Genomic DNA, 27,306 nt, shown 5'->3' on the forward strand with positions numbered 1-27,306 from the left:
AAGGGAAATAGCATGAGGATTTATAACTTCAAATGTACACTCAGAATAGTGATTGATTGTGTTGAACTAGTCTTTCTCATAAAGAAGCGTAAATAGAGAAGTTTGCTTTTGGGGGGGGCATCAAAAAAGGGTTGCCACCATCTAGTTTTCCTTATCAATTTCAGCAAGAATGGAATTCCTTCATTCTCTTTAAATAATGGCATTTTGTTACTTCTGAATTGGGGAAATTTGAATTTGGAATGTAGGTTCCCCCTCTATTCATTTTGCCAAGCTGGGCTTTAATCCCTCAAATGAGTCCTGACAGCACAACTGACTTCCAGTTTTCCTTCCTTTCCTTTCTGACATTTTTTTTTGGGGGGGGGGGGTTAGTTTTCACACTTGGCTCACAGTCATTGGGAATTGGTTAGAAGTACTGTAAAATAAAAAAAAATTCAACCTGTGGTAAATTCATCATCAAGACTCGTAAGTTTGTAGCTTAGCTTCTAGCATGAACCACGTTACTACAGCCTTTTCAGCAAACCATAAATTGGCACATACAAACTTTGTTAAATGTGATTCTCACATAAAGTTGCATACAAGATTGCAGGTTAGATTGGTTCATACACACACACTCACACTCATTTTCCACAAATATTTATAAATTTGCATATAACTGAATATGTTTTGCCAAAAAATATTTCCTCAATCTGGTCACTTCCAAATTTCTTGGACTTTCTCAGGATTACACTAGAAAACTGGTTTGCTCATATTCATATTAAAATAACTATCTTGGGAGGGGTAAATTATGATGCTGTCAAGTTAGCCATCATCTATGTAAAAAACTGAATCATTTTTAGGCAAGCGTTTAATTTACTTAGTCACAACAACAATAGATAGCTCAAACAGTACTCATAAGACATCAGCCTCTAACTCTTGTGACTACAGTGATCTTCCTTCTCAACTAGAGATTTTATTTCTGTTGAACTGTGGGTCAACATTTCCTGATATTAAAACTCTTAATAATGGCCATAAGAATTTGACATGTAGGATGAAAGACAAAATGTCATCTAAACACCACATGGAAGTCAATTAAGAGGAGCATCCACTAGATTAAAAAAAAAGAGAGAACATAGTGGTCACAACGTACCCTTTTATTGCACAGGTTACAAACCAAAAGACCAGGTAGAGCTTAATTGCACCATAATGGTCCCTGTCTTAGTGTCTATGGAGATTCTCAGTCATCCAGATCACAGTTGACCCAAAGGTGCTTTTTCAAAAGTCAACTGGACTTTTTTGCTTGAAAATGTTTCACTTCTCATCCAAGAACCTTGCATCATAGGATACCTGCATATTATTTCAAAATAGGTTTAGCCACCAAGAATACTTGTCAGAGTAGAAGAGTGGGGTAGAAACTTGTGGTCACAAACCAACACCATCTGCTTGAAGTGGCCAGTTAGCAGTGCGCAGTAATCAAGTAGATCAGCCTTAACTACATGGGTAGGAGGCCATGAGAAAATTCCAGGAAGTAGGTTAGATCAGCAAATTGGAAATAAGCCATTTTATGAACTTTCTTGCCATGGTTAAGTGAATCACTGCAGTTGATAAGTCAGTAACCCGGTTGGTAAGAGCAGGGCTTTTCAACCAGTGGTACGGGTACCACCTGTGGTACATTGGCACCTGGCAGGTGGTACGCTTGCATCCTAGAAAAGTGGTAGCAGGGGAGGGGAATGAGCTGAACCAGTGGTAGCACCGCACAAGCCTGAGCTGGAGCTGCAGGGCGGTCAGGGCTCAGTGGAAGTGCCAGGATCAGCACCTGATTCATATTTATGACAGTCACAGTGTCCCAGGATCATGTGAAGTGACCAAAACCTGCTGCAACCACCCAGCAGAGGGGGGGGAAAGAAAAACCAAACACCCCCCCACACCCCCACTGCCAATCCTCAACAGAAATGCTCACAACAATGAAAACCTCGGACAGGAGGAAGAGCGCCACCGGGCGGGCAGGCAAGCAAGCAGGTGTCTTGCTCAGCTGTGGCTTGGGGGGCACTTTTTTCAGTGCCACTGTAACTTCAAACAGTCACTAAGTGAACTGTTGTAAGTCAAGGACTACCTGTACTTCATCACTTTTTTCCTTTTTTTTTTTGTCATCAAGTTTTTACACCTTGCTAGGTGACTGGTGGTACTCAATGCTGCCATATCCTAAAAGTGGTACAATGGGTGAAAAGGTTGAAAAGCCCTGGGTAAGAGAATCTGGCTTCCCCACTGTCTTTGCCTGTCATAAGATTGTAAAAGGTGATCACGTGACCCCAGGACAATGCAGCCGTCATAAATATCAACCAGTTGCCAAGCATCCAAATTCTGATCACATCACCATTGGGATGCTGCAATGGTCATAAGTACGAAAAATGATCATAAGTCACATTTTTCAGTGCCTTTGTAATTTTGATCACTAAACGAACTGGTGTTAAGTCAAGGGCTACCTGTAATAAGCAAACCAGCTGGAGAGTTCAACCAAGAAAATTAGAAGTTACCAAAACTTGAGTCTCTTTTGTTACGCATTTTGGTAAAATACATAACTGCCAAACACAGATTTTAAAAAGGGGAAGTTATGTGGGCTCACATAAAACAAAATTCCACAAAACAGAAGAGTTAAACTAGGGGGCCCAGATCTTCACTTTCACTCTTTAATGTTACTTATACATTTAAGAGGAAGGATTCTCCTTTCCTGTGATGCCTCTTTCTGCTACCATCACTATGTGGATTACCTGGTCATTTAGAGATTCTCAAAGTGGGAGCCACTGATGACTCATAGCAGCATCCGAAAATTGCCACCCACAGCTGATCTTCAGTGTCACTAATGACCCACTCAGTAGTCACCTTAACTACAGGAGCCCACTAGCCAGCACAGCCGCTGCCTCAACCTTTAATTAAAGCCTTAATTTTGGATTACATCCTTGGCAAGACATTTATTTTTTTAAAAAAACTCTTTTTAAATGGTGGTATGAAAATATACACAATACTGCCAGTATTTTATTGACTAACAAACGTTAACTTCCATGCTCTTGGACACAGGCATAGAGAGAGGGTTTGTGTTTATTTATTTTATTTATGGGACTTATATAAATATTATATAAATATTAATTGTGGGATCCCCACATTTTCTAAATAGTGTCCTACAACTGCAGCAATTTGGGGGAGCACTGTGCTAATACTTCAGGTGAAACCACTGAATCTTTGAACAAAGGCAAGACGGATTGTTTCATTGTCCATGATAATTATGTTCCTTTTGCTTTACTTAATTTACTGTTGGGAGCTCTAACTGGTTCACTTTCATTTCATGCAAGCAGCCTTGAGGAAGTGAGATAATTTTTTTCATTGCTTCTGTTCAAACATCCCCTTTGGTGAGCAAGATTTAGACCTGAAATACTAGCGATTTTTACTTTGTGTGTCCCAAACTATTTTTCCTGCTAATAAAAGTTTCCAGCCACAAGTCATATACGGTAGCTCAGGCTTAGCCCAACTTTTAACTCACTGGCTCCCTCTAGCTACCTATACTGTAATGTTCCGTAATTACAGTATAGGAATGTCTGCTCTGAGGAACTTTCCTCTGCTCATAGGATGGGGGAGTGGCAGAAATGACACACTATTTCTGTTCCCATCATGACTGGGGAGTTGAAGACTAAGAGTCAATAAAACAATAATTCCACCTAATCCTGTAATTCATCTAAGAGAAGTCAAGATATAGCTGCATGATATCCCAAAGCATATAGTCTCCTTGGAACCTTAAACTCTACATTTCACATCTTGCTTCAACTGATAACTAGCGGCTTGCAGCAAGTTTTTTTTTTCCTCACCTCCTTTGTAACAGGGATAGTGATAATTATCAACCTTCCTTGCACTTCATTTTCCTAAGGCAAGAATTACCATAATAATATATAGATGAAGGGTTTCCTCTTCAAAAAGTATTGCCAGAGTTAAAAGAAATTAAAGAGATTAAAGAATTACATGATTTTCATCCATTACTGGCACAGTCCAGTAACTTTTTTGAATTCTGGAGGACTTTTCAGTTGCAACATACCTATTTAGATGCAGATGGCAGTTGATATTAATGAGCAGCTGAATGGACTCTGTCTCAAAGCAAATAATACACTGCTAACAGAGCTAAAAGTGATACCTACAGTATAAATGGTAGAGACGACCACCAGTTAAGCTGGACTTGATTACAGGCAACTACATAGCGTATAGTTTCCTTCACAATAATATAGAACTGGTCTGCCAATGCCTTCTTCCAGGATGGCTTTCAATGACCCAGTTTCATCTACAGACCTAGCATTTCCTGGTTGTCTCCCATCCAAGATCTAACCCTACTGAGCACTTTCAAAATCAAGGCAAGTCATGCATACACACATACACACACAATGTATTCTACTTCAGCTTAAGCATTCTTTGCACCAGCTTGTATTGTTTAAAAGCCTGTCACCCAAAGATAGTGGTGGGGTCTCCTTGCCATAGTGTTGTGACGGCAGAGTTAGAGTTAAGAAGAGGCAGACAACCAGAAACTTCCTCAGCAGAATGAGCTGAGCAACCAAGCACAGGAGATCTTACCTTACTACCTTTCAATCATCTTGCACTAAATAAGGCTCTCAGGTTTAACACAACAGTGCTGTTAGGTAACTACCTCCCCCAAAGTCACTCCTCTGATGGACTGGGACCTGAAATGGATTGTTTCAGTGATACCATCCCTCCTCTCTCCCCCTCCCCCCCGAATTTGAGTTATTTTCAAGCAACCTTCGACCACTTAACAGTTCCTGGAACTTATTCTCCGAATGTATCTGAAAAGCACCCGGTTGGGAAAAGTTCTCTTAATTTAAGAGAACAAAATGGCAGTGAGAAAGAAAACTCAAGTACTGTAGGAAGTATTGAAGGAAATGGAACAAAAATAAACCCCAACCTCGAAGGGTGGCACTTAAAGTTGTAACAGAGACTAAAACCGACTTACTCTTTCCTCATCTACAAGCCACCGTGACTTCCCCTCAACAGACCGACAAGCTTAAGTAAACTCGGATCCCCCCCCCGCTATTTCAAGCCTAATCTTCCGGTGGCAGGCTAGCATTAAACCTAAGATTCCGGGTTTGGTTTGGAAGCGAAATAAAAAGTAAAAGGAGAAAAAAAAAGGTGAGGGTGGGGGTGGGAGCAAAAATGCGGTTATCCAGGGTAGGCTTGATATTTCCAGTGAAACCCCACCTATACGAACGCCCCAAGGCCGGAGCTACTCGACCTTACTTGCAATTACACTTTGTTTCCCCCCCCCTCCTACACACACACACACACACACACACACACACACACACACACAGAGCCGCCTCCGCGTCCGGGACGCGAGATAACCGCGGCTCCTTCCAAGAAAGGAAGGCTGCTAAACCTGCAGCCTTCTTCGCGCGCCGTCCGGAGCAGAGCGGGGCGCCTCCCAGCCTTTGCCCCAAAGTCCGGCGAGCCTCGCAGAGGTCACGCCACGGCCAGACCCCGAGCAACACAAAAGAGGAGCGCCCAGAGACTCACCCAGCAAGAGCTTAAGGAGAGGTCGGGCTCGGAGGAGCCACTTCGCGCGCCAAGCTGGTTAACAGGGGATGGAGCAGGAGAAAGTCGAGGAAGGGAGGGGCAACTGCTTAACTGCCTGCCTGCCTGCCTCTGACTTCTCACCTGCAGCCGACCTCAGGCGAGGCGCTGGGGAACTCCGCCGCCTTCGGCACAGGTGTAAGCGAGCGCGGCTGCTGGGTCCTAGCGCCGCAACGTCACCAACGAGGAGCCCAAAGCCGGCTTTTTATCTTGAGGCGGGAATCTCATCGGCCTCCGTTTCGCCACTTTCAGCGTTCAAGAAATAAACGGATGGATTAAGCGGTGGGGGGGTGGGGGTGGTGGGGGGGGAGAGAGAAAAGGGCGGGATGGGGAGGATTGTTGCTTTAAAATAGCGTTTCCCAACCTTAGGAACTTGAAGATGCGTGGACTTCAACTCCCAGAATTCCCCAGCCAGCTATGCTGGCTGGGGAATTCTGGGAGTTGAAGTCCACGCATCTTCAAGTTCCTAAGGTTGGAAAACGCTGCTTTAAAACCACTCCAGTCATGTACCATTTGCACGCATGTTTTTATTTTTTTTCTGTGGCCCAAAGGAAGTTACACAGTTTGTGAGGTCTCGGTCACAAAAGCCATTGTGTTTGGGACAAAAACTACATGCTTATTGTTTTACACACACACACACACACACACACACACAACGTCTTTAGCATGTAAAGTTTACTCAAAAGATAATCTCATGCGGTTCGGCTACAGAGGTTCCAAATTGCCTTGTATTCATGACTCGACTTGTAGATTACATCTGAGCAATGACACAGAAGACAGCTTTTAAATTGGTTTACCAGTCACCTGCTGAATAACTGCCTGTCAGGAAAATGTAGAGAGGGCTTTAAAGACCAAATAGAAAGGGTTTGCTAACTTGCACCAAATGCACTGCAGTGGGGCTTAGCATGAAGGAGTTGTGAAGTATAGTTTCTGACTGACATCTGGCTTATTCAACAAAGTACATCAAATTAAATCATAATACAATGTATTGTCCCCATGAAGGCAACCTTAGATAATTACTGCCCTGAAGAGTAGGTGGAGTTCAATTTCCAGAATCTGCAGCTCCCACTGCCAAAGGTTGGAGATGCTAGGAATTTATTTTATTTAGATTTTTATTCCACCTTTATTACTTTATAAGTACACGTAGTCCTCATTCATTTAGTAACAATTCAAAGTTACAACAGCATTGAAAAAAGTGACTTATGACTGCTTTTCACACTTATGACCGTCACAGCATCCACATGGTCATGTGATCAAAACTCAGGACTTGGCAACTGGCATATATTTATGACAATTGCACAATCCCAGGGTCATGTGATGACCTCACAATTTACTTAACAACTGCAGTGATTTGTTTAACAACTGTGGCAAAAGAGGTCGGGAAATGGGACAAACCTCACTTAATAACTTTTTTTCTTAGCAATGGAAATTTGGTATTAATTGTGGTTTTAAGTTGAGGACTACCTGTAACTCAAGGAGGCAAACGTACCCAATACTTCTTCCTTCTCCTGTGAGGTGGGTTAGGCTGAGAGAGAATAACTAGTTCAAAGTCATCTAACCGGCTTTCATGCCTAAGGCGGGACTAGAACTCATGGTCACCCAGTTTTTAACTGTGTGGTACCTTTACCACTACACTAAACTGGTGTACACCAATTGCTGCACAGCTACAGATTTTTCATTCCTATCGGAGCAAACATTTTTCTGAATGCAGGTCCACCATTGACTGTGCAAACAGATGATGCAGTAAGAGCAAGAGAAAGGAATGGCTGATTGCTGCAATGGGCTTTTGAGGAAATTTCGTTTAAGATAGTTTCAATCTAAGCAAGGCTGCTCTTCAGGATCAACTGAAGAAAAGCATGTAGCCAATCTTGTTTTCAGCATCCCAGGAGCTTGCATCTGACCAGGTGGAACCACAGCGGAATAGGCAGGCGTTAGTCAAGCCCATCACAGCTCTTGGTGTGTTCTACAGAGGGAAAATACGTGCCTCCCTCAAGAAGCCCACATTTCTGGTTACTGCTAGAAATGTCTCCCTTCCAATTCCTCGTATACAGAAAAGGAAGACCCAAAATCTCCTCATCTACATTATGTGTAACCTCTACTATGTTTCAAGTTATAATTTTAACTTCCCTCAGAAAAAAATCCCTTGAGGAACTTTTCCCTCGGTGGTACTGTTTTTGTGATACTGCAAGGCTAGCCTGAGTTCTGTTATAAATTGGTTTCATTCTTTTAATTCTCTCCCCCAGAAGTAATTCGTATTTCAGGTTAGGAATGTAGCAAATTTCAACCATTTCTCTCCCTCCAGTGTGCATCTTTAAAGATTCATTTATTGTGATGCACTGCCCAGAGTTGCTTAAGATAGGCAGCCATAAGCTTGTAAGCCGCCCTGAGTCTTCAGAGAAGGGCGGGATATAAATGGAATAATAAAAAAAATATATATATATACGTCTTTTAAATAAATGCTCAGATAAAAACAACACATTCATGTTTACTTAGCTTAAAATGGAAGTAAGTACATTGAGAGTATATTTCCTATCTTAGGTCAATGCTTTCTAGATAACAACCTGGCAGTCAGTAAAATTTTTGAAAGAAGGAAATTATGTTCTTAAGTGGAAGCCACTATCATAAAATGATTCTAACAGCAGAAGGGCTGCCGTTTCTATCTCTCCTGTATTACATGGATACAACTGCTCTGAGTTCGCCCTCAAGAAGCCCTTCTCCAATACACTCAACATAAAAAGCATTGAGGAAGTAATTTTTAAAACCCAGTTTAATTCAGAGACATGGCATGTAAGCATAGTCACTTGGGAAAAAAAGGCAAAAATGAGCTGGAATGATGAAGGAAATAATGGAAGGCTACTTCTATGTCAGGGACGTGGTGGCTCAGTGGGTTAGGACGCTGAGCTTGTCGATCAGAGGGTCAGCAGTTTGGCGGGTTGAATCCCGAGTGCCCCATAACAGAGTGAGTGCCTGTTACTCATCCCAGCTTCTGCCAACCTAGCAGTTCGAAAACACATAAAAAAATGCAAGTAGAAAAATAGGGACCACTACGGTGGGAAGGTAACAGCATTCCGTGCACCTTTGGCATCCAGTCATGCTGGCCACATGGCCACGGAGACGTCCTCGGACAAGCGCTGGCTCTTCGGCTTTGAAACGGAGATGAGCACCGGCCCCTAGAGTTGGAAACGACTAGCACGCCTGTGCGGGGGAACCTTTACCTTTTTTACTTCTATATCAAACTAAAATATTGAAAACAGTTTGAGCCAATCCCTACTTTCTTGCAGCTGGCCAGTAGGAGAAGGGGAAGAAGGGTATTTCATTGGGAATCCCATATTCTGAATGTTGTAAACTGCAATTGCTCTGTCATTCCCCAGCAGTTTTTATGGCGGGGGCGGGGTGGGGTGGGTGGGTGGGTAAGAGCAAAGCCACCCAGGTAGTATTCCTCTCTTTCATTAATAATGACTGTAAAAATGATTCAGCAGCCCCAATGCTCTGATGGTTTAATTTCTATAAGGGAGTGAGGAGCACTTGGCCTGAGACCAGAAGCTGAGGGAAGAATGATTATTTTCAGGGGGGGGGAATTATGTAGACAGTTGTATAATGTTTCTTCTGATGGGGCAGGCAGTTTCCCTTCATTGGGAACATTCAACTCATCCTTTCTCGTGGGATTTCCCCACTTCCTTCTATGGTCAAAAGCCCACTGCAAGAGAGGACGAAGTACAGAAGTGAGATCCTATAGGGCAGCACAAAATTGCTGCCAGAGATTTAAAGAAGGCTGGTGGCTGCATGGAAATGGTCCATGTGAAATAAATGACAATGTAATTTATAAACAAGACGGTTTAATGTATACAGTAAAGGGCAAGTTATAAAAAAAGAATTTGCTTAAAAGTATTTCTATTTCTTTCTGTTTGGTTGCTTCTTCTCAGCTGACACTTTTCTTTAATTAGATTTCTGGAAGTTCTAGGCTAAATTTGGAATATAAAGGAAATAGACACCAGGAAAAAAGGTGTGTTCTCATTAAGTATATTTGAGGCTGTTGAGAGAGAAATATGAACAATGTTTCCTGAGTCATGATCTTATTTTTGGTAGGCAGACAAGTTGCTGATATCTTGAACTAACTATACTTTCCATTGTTTCATAGCTAAGAAATTATGATTATCACATTTGGAATAAATCATTTCCTTAAACCATTCTTCAAATGATCTGAAGATTATATCTCATTTTCTGATCATCTTTGTTTAATGAGTCAGATAATAACAGGAAATATTAATATTTTCTAATTTAATTTTAATGCTCAAACAAGGATGGCATGATAGAGTTGGATGAGTTTGTTAAGTACAGAATCAGAAGTTCTGCAACTTGCTCTTTGCTTATTACTCATTTGAAGTTGGAAGCAAATAGTTATCCTGCAAACCCCAACACAGAAGCCAATCATTCTAATATACCTAGAGACCCCTTCCTTGGCATCAAACAAGCTTCCTGCCTCAGCTAATCTTTTTAATTTTTAGATTGATTTGATTTTATAACCTAAACAGAAAGTTGGCTCCTATAAAGCAGAATATCAACCTCTTGGGTTATCTTTCTTTTCACAAATTTATTTATTTATTTATTAATGGGACTTATATCCCGCCCTATCTCCTGAGGGACTCAGGGTGGCTAACAACAACAAAACTTAAAGGTCTCTGTACAGTAAATTAAAATTAAAAATTGAAATAAATTAAAGAATAGAGTTAAAATTGTAAACATAATTAAAATCGCTGTCAGTCCAGGTCAGCCAGGTGGAAAAGGAGTGTTTTGAGGCCGCGGCGAAAGGACTGGAGATCTTGGGCCATCCGAAGCTCAGGGGGGAGCTGGTTCCACAGGACTGGCGCTCCCACAGAGAAGGCTCTTCCCCTGGGGGTCGCAATGCCTCTGGACTCTATATTGACTTCAGTGACACACTCAGTAACCAGAAATGGGTATATGGCTGCAACCCAGTGTTTTATCTGGAAATATTTCCACCACACTATAAAAAAGATGCAGGAAGGAGGGAGGGAAATAGTCTCTCTCTCTCTCTCTTTCTCTCTCTCTCTCTCTGTATGTATATACATACACACACACACACACACACACACATATATATATATATATATGTGTGTGTGTGTGTGTGTGTGTGTGTGTGTGTTTTCGTAGATTTTCACGGATACAGGTATGTAGGTCTTGGCGTATTCGGGTCTTTTCCTGTGTAAGATTGATAGTGTTTTGGTGACGTTTCGACAAGGTCCCACTCGTCAACTTCAGGCTGGTGTCTTCGCACGAAGCCGAAGACCTCTACACACACACACACACACACACACACACACACATATTCCATAATGATTGGAATAGGAAGTGCAAATATATATATATATATATATATATATATATATATATATATATATATATATATATATATATATATTCCAAAATGATTGGAATAGGAAGTGCAAATAATTTGGATTGTTACACCTGAATTAAATTTTGTTTGTGTATACACACACACACAAACAAAATTTAATTCAGGTGTAACAATCCAAATTATTTGCACTTCCTATTCCAATCATTTTATGTGCAAATTATAGAGGCAGAACTAATATTAGGCAGTTTCTTTCTCTTGCCAGTATGTTAATGTTAGGTGTTGACTGGCCATACCCCTCAAATACTATAGATGTAGATATGAAAAAGTTATTTGATTGATATACAATGATAGCAGTGTCACAGAATCTTTGGTGGATTCCAGTACTTAAAGCTTTTTTTTAAAAAAATCTTCCCTACATAATTCTTTATAACCCTTAGAAATAACTGTTGTAATAAAATCCATCCATGCCATTGCTATGTCATGCAAATAGATTTTGAGTTTTTCTGAATCAAGGCACTTATGGCATTTCAGATTGAAAGCTGCAGTTCTGTTCTCCAACACATTTGCAAAATGTTCCTTAATGTCCCTCCATCAAAGACAATTGTGATCAGACTTCGGAACTACGTAGTTGAACAGTCAATAAAGAAAAAAGTTTAAACCACATCATGATTTGATTTCTGCAAATAATCCATTCCCACATATAGCTGAAAGCATTTAGACTACAATATAACCCCCAAATCTAAAAGCTGGTTCATATTGCCATACATTTCTAGCTTGGTGCTTTAATCACTTCACCAAACTCGTTCTTTCTTGGTAACTTAGTCTATTACTGTTCCTACTATCTGGAATTATCTCGCTTGTAGAGATTTGAGTCGGTCTTAACCTTCAGGAAATTATAGAAGCCTTGGTTGTTTGTCAAGCCTTTTAGTCTTGCCTTTTTTCTCCTTTTGGTCTGATTTGTTTTGTTTTGCCATGTTGGGGTTTTTAACTGTAAACCACCCAGAGTCATTTAAGGGTAAATGCACATATATTGTTAGTTCCCTCAGTAATTTCTGCAGTAAATTCATCATTTATGTCATATAAAATTGTCTCCAAAATGACTCTATTCATAATACTTAATTGTTGGTACGTGAACTGAACAATATATTTATTTTAAATTAAATTGTAAAACTGTGTTTGCTAATAGATTCAAGAATCCAAAGGCAAAATTCAGAAGTATTTGTCTTACTTTCCCAACATTCATGCAAAAGAAGAATGGCCAGTAATGCCTTAAAAACCCTCTTTATTAAATTAAATTTTATTAAAATTAAATATAGTACTTGACTGAGCCATCTCTGAATTTCTACATTTGTTTACTCTCTCTTGTTGCTAGACAAGCTTAACAAATTACACTTTTGTTACACAGCTTCAACCCTGAATATTTATCAGTAGCCCTTTTCAAACTGCAGCATCCTTTATATGTTTTTGCCTCTGTTGAATTTTCTACTGAAATGGTGTCAAACAAAGGAAAATTATGACATTTTCCCGTGGTTCTAAGTCTGACCATCATGATTTGACATAGTTTGTTGAGGAAAAATGTTTAGTATTGACTAAATGTCTTTCTTGCTTCTCTTATGCCCTTTGGTTATTTCAGATCCACTATTGCTACCTGGGCATGTTTGCTTAGAAAATGTAAGCAAGTGGTCTCAAGGCTGAGATAGGAGAGGTTGGAGATATTTACCACTGAGCTTCCAGCTAAAAGATTTAGGGGTGTTATTTAACTTAAGCAGCAACTGAGCAGAATAAGATCAAGAAAGGTAAGCATTATATTCAGAGAAAGGTTCCTGCAGTAACAGCATGCCATGTCTTCCAACCCATTGTGTGCTTAGTCCGTGACATGTTTGGACTTGCTTCGTGTGGGTTGCTTTGCTGCTCCATCACCCTTGCAAGCATACAGCCCAAATGTCCTGCTGAAGCCTGAGTGTATAGGTGCCCTTTCCTAGAGAATCTTTCAAAACAATGTTTCGTGAATTGGGCTGAACTACCTAGATACAAGGGACGCGGTGGCTCAGTGGGTTAGGACGCTGAGCTTGTCGATCAGAAGGTCAGCAGTTTGGCGGGTCAAATCCCAAGTGCCGTGTAACAGAGTGAGCACCTGTTACTCGTCCCACCTTCTGCCAACCTAGTAGTTCGCAAGCACGTAAAAATGCAAGTAGAAAAATAGGGACCACTACGGTGGGAAGGTAACAGCGTTCTGTGCGCCTTTGGCGTCTAGTCATGCCGGCCACATGACCACGGAGACGTCCTCAGACAAGCGTTGGCTCTTCGGCTTTGAAACGGAGATGAGCACCGGCCCCTAGAGTCGGAAACGACTAGCAGGCATGTGCGGGGGAACCTTTACCTTTTCCTAGATACAATCCCTCAACTACCCCAGGAGGAAGAGTAATGGAGCAAACCAGTGATTACTGTATTCCAAAACATAAGCATCCTCAATGAGAGCAAAAGAGCAAATGATAGCATATGTGATGATTCATCACAGAAATGCCACAAGTAAGGTACTTGCATCAGACGTTGAAGGGCAAGTACTAATATGTGCTGGCATTTGTGCAGTGATATCATTGTATGTGTCATTTTTATGTTGTGTTTCATTGCATAAAAGTGCTGCTTCAACCATCTAAAGGCAGTACTTTTTACGTTATTCTTCAAAATGTGCCAGATGTATTTACTTCCCCCAGTAATCAAAGTTTCAAATAAAATTATACCTTCACCTATTATTAAAACCAGAAAAGTAGATAAAAAGGAGAAGCACACACAGACACACACAGACACACACACAGACACAGACAGACACACAGACAGACACACAGACACAGACACAGACACACAGACACAGACACACACAGACACACACAGACACACAGACACACACACACACGCACACACATATATATATGTATATTTCATTTCATTTTCATTTTTCATTTTATTATATTTGTATACCGCCCTTCTCCCAAAGGACTCAGGGCGGTGAACAGGGCATATATAAAAATACAGAATACAAAAATTAAAAAGAATTAAATAGTAGCCCAGCTAAAACAATCAATAATAATATAAAAATCCCCATTAAAACCCCAACACATCCCCCATCAGGCCAGGCCGGCTTGTTCAAATAGATGGGTCTTCAGACCCCGTCAGAAGGAGCGAAGGTCAGGTGCCATCCGGAGCTCGACCAGCAACTGATTCCATAAAGCCGGAGCGCCCACAGAGAAGGCCCTCCCCCTGGGGGCCGCCAGCCAACATTCTCTGACCGGAGGCACCCTGAGGAGGCCCTCTCTGTGGGAACGCACAGGGCGGAGGGAAGTTGACGCCGGCAGCAGGTGATCCCCGAGGTGCTCCGGACCCATGCCATGTAGGGCCTTAAAGACGATTACCAGAACCTTGAATCTCACCCGGAAGACAACTGGTAACCAATGCAGCTCGCGGAGCAAAGGTGTAACATGGGAGTACCGGGAGACTCCCAGGACAACTCTCGCGGCTGCATTCTGTACCAGCTGGAGCCTCCGAGTGGTCTTCAAGGGAAGCCCCATGTAGAGAGCATTGCAGTAGTCCAGATGAGAGGTCACGAGCGCATGAGGGCACAGGGCATCCCGGTCCAGATAGGGCCGCAACTGGCGCACCAGGCGAACCTGGGCGAAAGCCCCCCTAGTCACAGCTACTATATGATCTTCCAGAGTAAGCCGCGAATCTAGGAGGACTCCCAAGTTGCGAGCCCTATCTACGGGGGTAAAAGCTCACCCCCCATGGAAAGAGGTGGAATATTCTGAATGTCCCGGGATGCCGGAATGCACAGCCACTCAGTCTTGTCAGGGTTGAGCTGAAGTCTGTTCCTCCCCATCCAGACCCGAACCGCCTCCAGGCAACGGGACATCATGTCGAGGGCATCACTGGGGTGGTGTTAAATGTTTGTTAAGTATTCAGAATACACTTGCTTAGTCCCAGACACGGGACAAATCTTATTTCCTGTTTCAGCCTAGCCCAAGGCCATCTACAGGCAGTAGCCACAGCAGTGGCAGCTCATATTTGTGTAAATTTTTTGGCTTGCTAGCTTTGGTTTCTTGGTGAATAATAGTGGAAATCCTTTGTATTATTTATTCCCTAACAGAGAATTAGTTTTATTAAGAATTCTTGAACACAGTGAAATAATTGCTGGGTAGTTTGCATTACAGCAGATAAGGCAGCAATTGCACCCATCCTTGTATGAGAATAACCTCTTTTTCATGTGTTGGTTATACTTCTATTAAGAAAGTCTCTCTGGAATTTTCTCCATTAAACTGTGAAGGAAAGATAAATGTCAGTGGATTGAAAGGTAATCTGTTTTCAGTTATTTTCCAGGCGCAAAGTTTTCCTCTTATCTGTCACTATTCTAGAACTTTGCTCATTCAAAAATTCTTTTATGACAAAGAAAAGGTCTTAAATTCAGAATATGAAAATTATCAGGTTGTTCAGAAATTAGGGGCAATACATAGAATTCAATGTTATTTTTAAAAATGGCAAATTTGATTGTACAAGAAAAAATACATATTGCCGTTCATTTTTCTAAATAATTAAAATAACTGTTATATTAATTTCCATTAAAATGGAATTAGAACTTTCTCCTCTGTCAGCGTCACATGAATTTATTGCAGTTAAAGTCCAAAGATAATGACGATCCACAAACTAAAGGCAGTGCTTTTTGTCACTTGTTGAAAGGCATAGATATTTAGCAGCTTCCCATATTATAAACTCTATTCTAGGTTGAATGCTTTCTGGAGCCCTGAGCAAAACAGGCTTCTGTGTTGCAATGGTGTTTGATGTAGAACAGTGACATTTCAAGCTTGTTTCTTCAGCTGCTTCAGAATTTCCCATTTTTGTATGTCAATAATGTAGAGAAACTGACCTAACTTGTCTGACTGTTGCAAAGGACTAACATTTAAGATCAAGGATACAATCCTAAATCCAAGACAAGGCCCCATCTTGATAACCCTTATACAATTTGTGATATAATTAGGTAAACTAGCCTTTTGTAATCTGCCAGATTATTTAGGAATCACTTGAAAATCGAACAATGCAATTGTCTGATTATTGTTGCTTTATTTTAAGAGTAGTGTGAATAAAAGTGTGCCCTAGGAATGTGTTGGTCTGAATAAATTATGCTGATACTCCTAAAGTTTCCCATTTTGTTTATTCCTTCTAGATATAATACAGATTTTGCAACACGCTTCCAGTCACAGGCAAGCAACAAATTTAAGAATTTTTCAAGCCTCTTGAAGGAGAAACAGGATTGAGAGACTGTTTAAGACGTAATAGGACATGCGTTTGGGCCTATATTTCTTAAGTTTGATTTCAAAAATAGAAGATCAGCACACATTAATGTTAGTGAACTGTATCAGATACTGGGAAGAAGTCTGCTGAGGAGAACTAGCAGGTTCTTGGCTAACTATCATCTTTGATTTTCAAACACACCTCTGGTTCAAAGCTCACTTGAGTCACAATTTATATTACCAGTTGATAAAATTGCCCAACTAAGTATTGATTAAATAATATAAGCAAAATACAGATATTTTGCACAACTTCAGTTACCCTAATAAATTGTTTTATCCATTCTAGATATATATCGTTTTACAGATCTGTTCAAGCATTCTTGATAAATTAGATCTGGTTGCAAACCTTCTAATCAACACAAGGTGGTGCAAATCGTTTTCCTGAAGAAGAGGCCATTCTTTTTATTATTATTTTTTTTCAAACCCAACAGGATGTTGTAAATAAATCATATAAAAGAGCTTGGGATGCTATTTGCTAATTCCTTAACTGAATAATTCTCTGAAAACAACAAAATGGGACCCAATTTGGTGCATGAGGAATTTGGAGGTAAAGCTGGCAAAAGAAAGATAAAATTTTATTAAATAAATACTTCTAGAGAGAAAAATATTCGAAAAATATTAAAAGTCTCCCAAGACATCTTAAAGGAAGAAGCAGCTGGCAGTAACGCAGAATGTTGTTGGCTGGCCCATTCTACTCCCCCTCCCTCCTGGTCTTGTGACCCGGAGGAGACTGTACGTAACTCACCCTGTGCACCTGTATGTGACAGGAATACACAAATGGACTAATATGCTATTTCTTGTGTGTGTGTTTAAATGTGTGTTATGTGTACACTTTGATAGCAAGCAACTAAACTTCATTTTTAATGTGTGCCATTGTGCCCACAGTAAAAAAATAACAATAAAGACTATCTATCTATCTATCTATCTATCTATCTATCTATCTATCTATCTATCTATCTATCTATCTATCTATCTATCTATCTTTATACTGTAGCAAATCATTTCCTATGGCCACCACTGGTTAAAAGGTTAGAAAGAATCCATACTCGGGAAGTTTTCCTCAGCTTGTTCATTCATTTCAACACTACTGAATTTTGGAAATAAATTATGTAAAGAAACTCAGGATTCTATCTGCCTGTCAGAAGCACACACACACACACACACACACACACACACACACACACACGTATTCTAAAAATTTGAGTCCCAGGTATACTCATTTAAAGGACTGCTAAAACCACTGATCTCCAGGACGAAAAAAGAACCTTTATTAGTAACTAAGCTTTTGTCAAACCACTGTTGACGTTATCAAAATATGAGCTAGTATCTGGAGGCGCTTGTTCTTATAGCTGTTTAGATGTTAAAAATCTAGTCAGAACCAGGATCAATACATTTAACTATGGGAGAGCGAGGGGCGGGTAGACCTGTGATACGCTTGATGACTAGATTGTTAACCTCTAAACAGCTATAAGAACGAGTGTCTCCAGATAGTAGCTCATACTTTGACGTCAACAGTGGTTTGGCAAAAGAAACATCGAATCTGAAAATGGGTGTATCTGGGCAGAGGCCTAATGGGAAGGCAACTGGCAACTGCAGAGTCCTCCAAAGTGGTCAATATTGACCCCCCCAAAAGATGAGATGATCCAGGGATCAATAGACGTCTGGGGATCAAAAGGAGATTAGTAAATGTCTGGCAGTCGATCAGTGGTTGATAAATGATGAAAAGTTTATTAGGGTCAACTAATCTTTTGGATCTCTGTAGAGTTCCACCCCAGTCTCTAGTCCTGAAGGTGAGGTGGTTAGCAGCAAGACAATGTTAGCCAGTGTTGGGTGATCAGCTGCAAGTGAGAGAACAGCCTTAAGTTGCCTTATTATGATGGTTTCACATTCAGCCAAATGTTTAGACTGAAATTGGCATTTTTTGTCCATCTAGCGAGGCCTTCTCAAATCCCTGGGATAAAGAGATGTTGTTGATTGTGTTAAAATGTATTGTCACAGGATATAAGCTGTTCCAAGTAAAGCTTCCTTTTGCAATTGACTGCTGGTGTTCTATGATTATTATGATTATTATTATGATTATTATTTATAGTATGATTAAGTCATATTTATTAAATTGTAATGTTTGGGATTTGATGAACAATCTGAAACTTCATGAAGGATCAATGAGCTGAAGAGTTTGGGGACCCCTGGCCTAGTAGCTCAGAATGTTGCTGTCTGTTCCATTCTAACCCCCTTCCACTTGCTTTCTAGTCATGTGACCCCTGGTGGAGGCTCTTTTACAGAGTTGGAAAGAATTTCAGAAGCCTTGCTGTGCATGCTTTCCTTGACTTAGTTTAATATACAGAAGGAAAAAAAGCCAAAGCCAACTAATTATGAAGGACAATTATCATCAGAGACAAACAAGTCATTATTCTCATTTCCCATTTTCTTGTCAGGAGATAGACAGAAAAAGCTTCATTAAAGGCAGACAGGCTTTAAATCTGGATCTCAAGCATAGAACCAGCCCACAACATTTCATTTCATGAGGTGGGTCACAAATGGGCAACATCTGCCTCTCTCCACCCTACTCTCATCCTTCCAGCCACAAACCAAGATTCATTGTAGCCAAGACTGCCTTTTATTTTGATTCCTGAAGTAGAACATCCTGCAAGAGTAAACATACATTAATGTCACTGTTATTTTCCATTGACCACCATAATCAAATGATTAGTTCAACTGATCCAATGGTTGATACCACACTGGAAACTTTCCTCATTATTTGCTATACCATTCTCATAGCTTCTTACAAGTCTTGAAAGTCTTCCTTTTTCTACAGAATTCCTGGTTGTTTTATGCTCACAGAGGGACTGATCAGTTTATATTATTCGGGCTTTTTTTTTAATTTGTCCATGTTCTTTTCCACGTTGGCCACATATATTTTACCCATTACACATTTTATACTCTTTTCTATATCTATAATCTGCATTCCAATACTGAATGCAAAGCCTTTGAACTTGTTGAGATTAATGAGCTTAATTATACTTAGTTCTTTGTTGGACTGTAGCTAAATGCATAGTTTAAACTCCCCACTAACATATAGGTTTGACTAGCCTACAATGGGTAGGGCATCTTTGCTTGGCCTGTAGAGTTATTTCAAGGTAAAAGTAGAAGGAAGCTATTGTGTATGTGTATTAACCTGAATTCTTTGGGAGGGAAGAATAATATTTATTTGAATAAAATAAATTATAAAATAAAGGATGATATGTATACATATTAACACTAGTTATGAATATGTTTAATGTACCTATTAGGAGAGAACTGCTTAGCTACATTGTCTTCTTGAGTTAAGACGCGGCAAGAAGCCCAGGAGGGGGAGGATGTAGATTCGTAGTTTCTACCTTTTTTTTCTTGAACTTCAAGATCTGCCTGGTGAAAAGGAAACCCCTCCCCTATAATTAGAGATTTATGAAATTAGGAATATGTACTAACCATTCACAGCCTTTCTACAAATTCTTTCCTTAAAACTTTCTTTGTTTTAATAATATAATTTAGAGTAATTGGGAACTATTTGTAAAACAACTAGTTGTTGGAAATCCTTATGTACTATAAATCTTGGAATAACTTGTGTTGGTTTACATCAGGGGTAGGCAACTTGGGCTCTTTTATGACTTGTGGACTTCAACTCCCAGAATTCCTGAGCCAGCTATGCTCAGGAATTCTGGGAGTTGAAGTCCACGAGTCATAAAAGAGCCGAGGTTGCCTACCCCTGGTTTACACTGTCAGACCGATGCCTTTATGCTGCCCAACTGCTTATAGCCAAAAGAGGGCCAGTTGGTGTAGTGGCTAAGGTGCTGGGCTAGGAACTGGGAGACTGTGAGTTCCAGTCCCCCTTTCTGCTTGAGGCAGGCTGGTAGTTTTGGACAAGCTACTGTCTTGTAACCCAGTCCATCTCTCAGGGATGTGTTGAAAATAGGAGGTGGGAGATATGTATGCTGCCTTGAGTTACCCAAAACTAAAGGCAGGATAAAATTCAAATAAATAATCTTTCATTCACTAGGTTACTTTGTATGTTTTTCCCCCCTAAGACCACTCTAAAACATTTTATTAAGAAACCAGCCCATGGTTTTCTATCACCTCCATCTTCCTACACAATCCAGGTTAAAATCATTAAATGAATTTTAACCTACCTAGTCTTAGACTGCTTGACTCTGAGTACTTTCAGGACTATCTCCAAGAGATTTCCAGTGATATGCATTCATTCAGAGAGGGTGCTTAGGTCTCTCCCCTAAATGAATTAAAGGAGACAAGGGCTCAAAAGAATTCCTTCTGTCCCAAGGCTGAGGGCCCCCACTCACCTTGTCTTATGTAAGACCAGGGCTTTTTTTCTCATAGAACGCCCACAACGGAGTTCCGGCACCTTTTTTGGATGGAACCTTGTAGGGTAGGCAAGGCGGGTTGTATGACACGTGTGAGTTCCGGTACTTTTTTTTTTTTAACAAAAAAAGCGCTGTGTAAGACATTCTGTAAAATTCATCCTGTTCCATTGCAACAATGTTTTGGGTAGATGGTGTTGATGGTATCATTAATTTTATTATTTATTTTTACTAATTAATTTGGTTTGGGTTGGTTATTCAGGAAGGAAGGAAGGAAGGAAGGAAGGAAGGAAGGAAGGAAGGAAGGAAGGAAGGAAGGAAGGAAGGAAGGAAGGAAGGAAAAACATAATGAGGCAACAGAGCACAGGTTGTGCCAGGCAGGAGCAACCAGATCCACATGTGAAGAGTTCAATTAGCTATTTTATTGATCATACCTATTTAACAGGAATCTTCCCAGACTGGTGGTTGGTGCCTCAGCCAGACTAAATAAGTTCAAGTTTGTGTGTGTCTGTGTGTTGGATTTTCTTCTCTTGTGCCTACATAAAGATTCCAGACTAACCCCCTGCTTAACCTGGTTCGGTCAGTCTCTCTCCAACTGCTTGCTTGGAATTGGAAAGAACTTAACAAAGATGTGTTTTTAAGAATAAGGTCTTTGAGGAATTTTATGGTTCTTGGTGAAACAGGGATCATCTGGTTCCTCAGATTCAGAAGCTGAAATGCTTGACTGTGGTATGCATTACAGGAATTGCCAAAAGGAAATCTGCTAGTGAAAAAGGCTTTGAGGAATTACAAGTGCAAGATGGATTAGCTGACTCAGAACTTGTTGGCAAGGTTCCAAGCTCTGTATTGTATATTATAAAGGGACTCATAACCAATTGTGAGTTACCCCTCCTAAAAGCTGCTGGAGGATTTTAAAAAGTTCTTGCAAAGTGGTGGAAAAGCTTGGCAGCAAAAATGAAATGTTCTGGAATACTATTAGGATACAACCAGTGTTGTTTAAAGAGAGGAAGAAGATGCTAACGCTTGAAACGATAAATTTTAAGAGTCCAACTTCATGTTCCAAGACACAACACTGTGATTTTCTATTCAAGCAATGAATCATATCCTGAAACAAACTGTCACCAGAAACCTGATTATGTCAGAGAATATGGGGCATGATCTTATACTAGCTTGACTTTCTCATCTGTTAAATTTTCCTTCAATTTTTTTATTTTTCTGTGTTGAAATGGTTAGGTTTTCAGAACAGCTGGGTGGTTCCTTCTTCCTCACACAAACTGCGATACATTTTCTTTTTTGACAATATTTCTGATCTGTTGCCTATCTTATTTTGGAACCATACCAATAATGAGAACAGTAAACAAGAGAGTGAAATCCTTTTCCATCACTGCAGTGATTATGATCTTTGCTTTAGATTTGTTCCTCTACTCTGGAATCGCCATAGTGTGTGACAATTGTTCTATTGATTCTTGTTCCAACAATGTGATGTGCAACTAATCAGGTTGTTTGCAGTATGGTGCATTTTGATGGACAAAAAATTATTTATGATTCCCGGAAATGCTACCTGCTATATGTAATACTGGCTACACTGAGAAGCATTTCAGTCATTGTCATCTTTAGATTCAAATACTGTACTGAAATATGTATCTTATTACAGTAAGTTATTTCTCAGTATAACCTAACTTGCTGGTTATTGTTCAGATGCTACATTTTTAATCTGGATCAGACATTACACTGTATAAAACATCTGTTGACAAAAAATCAATTCCAGTCTTAATTGGAAGAGGTGACTGCATTAAGTAATCATCTAGTATGATTTTTTTTTATGTTTTGTATTTCATTATGAATTTTTACTTGAACATTTTTGTGTTATTTGCATGATTAATATTTACAGAGATTAGTTCTCAGACTCACAAAGATTCAAGCCATAGTTACATAAAACTAGCTGCAAAGTCACCCATTATAACTGTACAGAACCGCCTCCCCTTCAGTGCACCATCAGCTGTGATAAAATAGCTCTGAAAGAGTCCACCACAATTTACACTAACATACAGAAACTGAAAGTAAATTCACTTGCTGGGATTCTTCTATGGCTACTCTTTCATCTTAATAAATCTTGTTAAAGAGAATTCCGATTTTGTGTTTGAGTAAAAACACCTGAAGTTCAGACAACTACTAAAGACCTGACAAAATCAGTATTGGCCTTTCATAATTTCAAGAGTTGAATTTCTTCAAATTCATCTTTGCTTTCATCTTTACTTAAGTGTAAGCATTTATACAGTGGTGGGATTCAAATATGTGAACAACCAGTTCTCTGTGTGAATGCCGCTTCTGGAAGTCCATTCTGGGCCTGGGCAACAAAAAAAAAAATTAGCTGCTGGGGGGACTTCTGGTTTAGCATTTGATGAGATGGGTGGAAGAAGCTGGGGCTCTGGCTTCTTAGCCTGATTTTGTTCGGCCCGGCGACCTCAAGGGGTTAGAAAGTTGCCCTGGAACGAAGAAGAAGAACGAAGAAGAAGGAGGGATGCTTCGGATCAGACGGCGGTTGGTCCAAATGGACTGAAGAAACCCTCCAAAAGGACAGAACAAAGGCTGCCCGATAAGCCCAGACAGCCCAAGTCATCGCCAGCCGGAAGAGAAGGGAGGAGCCACGGCACACCGCTAAACAGCTGATTGTCAACAGCTTGCTGAAACTGGGTGAGCCTGTTCTTTCATTCCTTTTCCTTTTGGACTTAGAAATGTTGATCCCTTGATAGGGAAGAAACTATGAAGTGAAGACCCCATAAGGACTAGGGGAGAAGAGAGTTAAAAGTGATGAGCAATTACAGGAGGGGAAAGGATTTAAGGAAAATAAAAGAATTCTTAAAAATTGAACTTAGATTGATTCAAAGAAAGACTGTTTAACCTACAGGATGTAGAAAAAAATTTTTTAGATTTAATTTCTAGGGTAAATAACTTACAAAGAACTTTAAAAGAAAACTTTGTAACAATCTCTTAAAACCAGATATTGACAAAACAGTGTATGAGGACATCTAGTGGTGAAAGGAAATACCACAGTAATACTAAATAATAAAAAGAATCTGAAAAGTGTTTGACCTTGAAAAACACCTGGTGTAAACAAAGTGCCTTTATGTGATTCTGTGAGAGAAAAGACTTTCTACAATTATATCTGTTGAACAAGCAAAACAAAATCTAGAAAGAGCAGTGGCGATCTTAGAAATGGAGAAAGCAGAACACTATTTAAGATTTCAAAACATTGCTGAAGACAGAGAAGTAAATATAGCAGTTGTGATTATCGATCTCCTGGCAGAGGCTTTGAAAGCAGACCAAGCAGAGATGCAAATGGAGACAGATGAAATATTTCAAATGAATTCAAGCTATGCAAGGAAATACAAACTACCCAGAGAAGTTCATGTAAGATTTATAAAGAAAACAACAAGAGATGAAATATTGAGAAAAGTTAGAGATGAGCCATTACAAGAATAAAGAAATTGTGGTGTTAAAGCAGATCCCCAAGATAGTAAGAGATACCCAAAGACAATATCATTTCCTAACTACAAAACTAATTGCAAAGGGCATAAATTTCAGATGGTTAATGCCAGATCAAGAGAGTGAAGGAACTGCCAGAGGATCACGAGATCGATAAGACCTAAATATAATTAATTGAAATGGAGAAAGAAAACAGGAATTTTTCAGTGAATATAAATGGATAACTCCCCATCAAAAAGAAACAAATTTTTTAGAAAGCTACAGAAATTAAATATAGATATAATTTGTTTGCAAGAGACACGTATAAAAAGACAATATTACAAACTTTTGGAATACCCAAAAATTGGGAAACTTTACCATGCATCAGCACAACAGAAAAAAAGAGGTGTAGCCGTATATATTAAAGAGACAATAGACTCTAAAATGATTTATTCATATGAAGAAGGCAGAATTGTGATGGTAGAAATATATCTACATTAAAAACATTGTTAATAATAATAATAATAATAATAATAATAATAATAATAATAATAATAATAATAATAATAATAATAATAATAATAAGTTGGAAGGGACCTTGGAGGTCATCTAGTCCAACCCCCTGCTAAGGCAGGAAACCCTATACCATTTCAGACAAATGGCTGTCCAGTCTCTTCTTAAAAACTTCCAGTGTTGGAGCATTCACAGCTTCTGGAGGCAGGTTGTTCCACTGGTTAATTGTTCTAACTGTCAGGAAGTTTCTCCTTAGTTCTAGGTTGCTTCTCTCCTTGACTAGTTTCCATCCATTGCTTCTTATCCTGCCTTCAGGTGCTTTGAAGAATAGTTTGGCTCCCTCTTCTTTGTGGCAGCCCCTGAGATATTGGAACACTGCTATCATGTCCCCCCTCGCCCTTCTCTTGATTAAACTACACATACCCAATTCCAGCAACCGTTCCCTATATGTTTTAGCCTCCAGTCCCCCAATCATCTTTGTTGCTCTTCTCTGTACCCTTTCTAGAGTCTCGACATCTTTTTTACATCGTGGTGACCAAAACTGGATGCAGTATTCCAGGTGTGGCCTTACCAAGGCATTGTAAAGTGGTATTAGTACTTCACGTGATCTTGATTCTATTCCTCTGTTAATGCAGCCTAGCACTGTGTTGGCTTTTTTGGCAGCTGCAGCACACTGCTGGCTCATATTTAACTGATTGTTCACTAGGACTCCAAACCAAATAATAAACAGGAAGAATTTTATCAAAATCTCCATAGAAAAATAACAGAAATGGAGTATCAAAATGTTTGTTTAGTAGGAGACTTCAATACAATAGTGGATGAGACACTAGACTATAAAAGTAGCAAAACAGGAAAAAGTGGAAGAAAAAGATTACCTAAGACTTTTTTCAACATGATAGAAGAAATTAGAGTACAAGATGTTTGGAGGGAAATCAATCCAGGAAAATTACAATACACATTTTATTCAAACAGTCATAAATCCTGGTCCAGAAATGACATGATTTGGATTACATCTGAACTGAGAACAAGTATACAGGAAATTGAGATAGAACCAGGTACATGGGTAAATCACAACCCCTTAAACGTGACCTGGAGAGGAATACTAAAAAAAAAATCAAGATGGACTTTGAACCAATCTATATTAAAAGAAAGAGAATTTATAGAACTAGCAAAAAAGGAAATGGAGTTTTTCTTCAAAGAAAACAAAAAAGAACAATATTACAAAACGTATGCGAAACAGCCAAAGCATACTTTAGAGGTATAGCTATAACATACATGGAAAAAAAACAAACAGAAAAGACAGCAATATATACTATTAAGAGAAAAAATTGAAGAACTAGAATGAGAGCTGCAAAGAAATTCACAAAAGAAGATTCTGAAAAGAGAAATGGAAACAATAAAACACAAATTAAATGTGTTGGATTCAGAAAAATTGGCACAGCAAATAAAAAGAGCAAAACAAAACTTTTTTGAAAATGCAAACAAACCAGGAAGATGGTTAGCTTATATATTTAAAAAACAGAAGGAAAAGAAACTGATAATTTGGTAGATGAAAAAGGTTGCCTACAATTTAAAAATGAAGAAATAAAAAAGATAATTAAAGAATATTATAAGAAACTGTATGATAAACAAGAAATTTCAAGAGAGAGAATGATTCAATATCTGGAAGAAAATAATCTTCCAAAAATTTCAAAAGCCTGTAAGACTATGCTAGAGGAAAAAATAACAATGATGGAAATAACAGAGGGGAAGAAAAACAACAACAAGAAAACACTGGGGCCAGATGGAGTACCGGTGGAATTATATAAAGCTTTCCAAGATATAGTAAGTGAACTATTGAAAGACGTTTGCAATGAACTTTTGTTGGAGGCTAAATTCTCAAATACATGGATAGAAGCAAATATTACTTTAATACCAAAAGAAGATTCAGATTTGACACAAATATAAAATTATAGACCGATATTGTTACTAATTGTGGATTATAAAATTTTTACTTCAATAATGGCAGAGAGACTGAAAAGATTCTTAACTGAATTTATACATTCAGACCAAAATTTGTTTTTTTTTTTTACCAAAGAGACAAATTAAAAATAATTTAGGAGTGATAATGGATGTATTGGAATATTATGAATTACATCCAGGGAAACAACTCACACTAATATTTCTAGATGCCCAAAAGGCATTTGATAACGTTTCCTGGCAATTTATGATTCAGCAATTAAAATTAATGGACTTTGGACAGAACTTTATAAATATGATCAAAACAATATACAATAAACAAACAGTGAAAGTGATTGTGAATGGAGATTATACTGAGAACTGTGAGATAAGAAAAGATACAAGGCAAGGATGTCCATTATCTCCATTGTTATTTATTTTGACCTTGGAAGTTCTAAATAGAAATATTAGACAAGATACAGAAATTAAAGGATTAGAAATAAAAGGTGAAACATATAAATTACAAGCATTTGCTGATGATTTGGTATTTATTTTGGAAGAACCTTTGGAGATGATTCTTAAACTACTGGGAAAGATAGAGCAATATGGAGAAATGGCAGGACTGAAAATAAACAGAGAAAAAACCAAAGTAATAGTTAAAAATCTTACAGATAAACAAAAAAACCCCAAATGTTGGAAAAAATAGAATTGCAAATAGTTAAAAAGGTCA

At 39.1% G+C, this 27,306-nt stretch overlaps 2 protein-coding genes across 2 annotated transcripts in view; both read right to left on the reverse strand.

The window, feature by feature from the left end:
• Nucleotides 1-5,632, reverse strand: part of GALNT6 (polypeptide N-acetylgalactosaminyltransferase 6) — a 75,234-nt gene extending 69,602 nt beyond the window's left edge. Inside the window, exon 1 of the mRNA XM_083352480.1 lies at nt 5,539-5,632. The gene's annotated coding sequence lies outside the window, so the exon portion shown is untranslated. The remainder of the gene's footprint in view (nt 1-5,538) is intronic.
• The window catches only part of LOC310634265 (aquaporin-5-like), a 381,927-nt gene that overhangs the window by 151,780 nt on the left and 202,841 nt on the right, over nt 1-27,306 (reverse strand). The gene's annotated exons all lie outside the window — the stretch shown is intronic.

The sequence above is a fragment of the Vipera ursinii genome (assembly GCF_947247035.1).
Source record: "Vipera ursinii genome assembly, chromosome: 2".
Classification (NCBI taxonomy): Eukaryota; Metazoa; Chordata; class Lepidosauria; order Squamata; family Viperidae; genus Vipera; species Vipera ursinii.